Raw genomic sequence first — 2,317 nt, forward strand, 5'->3', positions numbered from 1 at the left:
CTCTGTTGGTTTATGTGTCCTTGATTCCCTCACCACAGGTAAAACAAAGTAAACACTATCTCAGTCAGAGCCTAAGGGCTCGATTGAATTTGCATTGCGGAAGTGCTGTAGTAAAGCGCAATTGAAATGTAAAGGTCATTTCTGATTGAGCCGACATGCAGCGTTTACTGTGAATGCAGTCTCCGTGAACGTGGGAGCATTGCCTTTAAGGGCTGTAATCAATCTGTACTGCCGAAGATCAGCATTATGGCGTGATTGGAAATTTAAAGGCAATGTATCCGCAGACTGCATGTCTAAATCAAAAATGATTTTACCATTTCTACTGCGCTACAACGCGAATCTTCAATGCTACGGATTGAATCCAGCCCTACATTTCAATGCTATACCGCGGACTCTTCAGCGATTACGGGTTGAATCCATCTCCTAAACCTCATGTCTCAGCTAATGATCAATGCTTGAAGGGCTGGATTCAATCCGTATCACGGAAGATCTGCCTTTTATAGCTCAAATGACATTTTAAAGGCCCTGTTCGCGGAGACTGCATTCACGGTAAACACCGCATAAGCCATGTCGGCTCAATTGGAAATAACCCTTACATTTCAACACGGATTTTATCCAGCCCATAGTCCATGTTTATGTAGTTTAGTCCAATCTTTTACCTGTATGTAATCACCTGCTAATGATTGACAGGTGGATAGATTTTCATGTATATAACCTGCTAATGTCTGACTAGTGACTACAGTTCCAACAGCTTTTCTGCCAGAGAATGGTGAACCTTGCCCAACAACCCAATGTGAATAAATATGCAGCTAATCATGGCCCGCTCATTAGCGGCGCCAGACCTGTCCGTAATTAATTTTGCTTTTCCCAGCAGCCCTTGGGTTTTACACACATGCTCGCACATACACACACAATTCAATTATTGGCCGCAGCCAGAGAATATTTAATCAGCCGCTGATCTGGCAGAAAGGTGAGGTGACACTTTCTAATTCTAATTATGATGGATGACCCTCCTTGGCCAAACAAAGCAGTGTCTTTTTTACTCTCTGTTTCTCCCAGCCAGCTAGCATGGATTTGTGGTATTTTGTACTTTTTTTTTCTCATATGTTTGACCATAGGGGTGGAGTGCAAAGGTCATGATGACTGATGTCACTGTGTAGTAGAGTAGAAATGGCTCAACACCTAGCTCTGACAATATCAAATTGCGGTGACGTTCTATTGATATAGGAGAGAGTGAACACAACTTGAGCTTAGATGAGTAAACCTGTCAGATAAAACAAAATAAATCGGTGCATCCCCCTCACACAAACACGGGTAGGTAGCCTGTCGGTTAACAGTGTTGGGCCAGTAACCGTAAGGTCGCTGGTTAGAATCCCCAAGCTGGCATGGTGGAAAAATCTGCTGTTCTGCCCTTGAGCAAAGTAATTAACCCCCAGACAACAACTGCTCTGTGGACGTCGATTTAAGGCAGCCCACCGCACCTCTCTGATTCAGAGGGGTTGGATTAAATGCATTCAGTTGTGCAACTGACTAGCTATCCCCTTTCCCTTCAGATATGCAGTGGTTAAATTGAGCTGGACTACCCAGAGCCAGACTCCTGCACCTTGTTAGAGAGCTTGCCATGCTGAGCTTCAGCACCTTACGGGTCCAAAAAGAAAAGTAGGATAAAAGTATGATAAACCAAGGTTATGGTTAAGCCAAAATTAGAGTTGCAGGCAGCTAGGGTTAGGATTTAACCATGGTTTGGACTTAAAGCTAGGGATGTGGTTGATGTTAGTGTTGAACCATGATGTGGACTTGAAGATAAATAGGGTTGTGGTTAGGCTAGGGTAAGAGTTGAACTGTGATTGGGACTTGAAGCTAGGGTTAGGGGTTAGTTATTATTATTTTTCATTTCACCTTTATTTAACCAGGTAGGCCAGTTGAGAACAAGTTCTCATTTACAACTGCGACCTGGCCAAGATAAAGAAAAGCAGTGTGACACAGACAACAACACAGAGTTACACATGGAGTAAACAATAAACAAGCCAATAACACAATAAACAAGTCAATGACACAGTAGAAAAAAATCAAGTCTAGATACAATTACACATAAACAAACGTACAGTCAATAACACAATAGAAAAATATATGTACATCGTGTGCAAATGTAGAAGAGTAGGGGAGTAAGTCAATAAATAGGCTATAGAGGCCAAATAATTACAATTTAGCATTAACACTGGAGTGAAAGATGTGCAGATGATGATGTGCACGTAGAGATACTGGTGTGAAAAACAGCAAGCGGATAAGTAACAGTATGGGGATGAGGTAGTTGGGT

Source organism: Oncorhynchus nerka, linkage group LG27 (assembly GCF_034236695.1).
Source record: "Oncorhynchus nerka isolate Pitt River linkage group LG27, Oner_Uvic_2.0, whole genome shotgun sequence".
Classification (NCBI taxonomy): Eukaryota; Metazoa; Chordata; class Actinopteri; order Salmoniformes; family Salmonidae; genus Oncorhynchus; species Oncorhynchus nerka.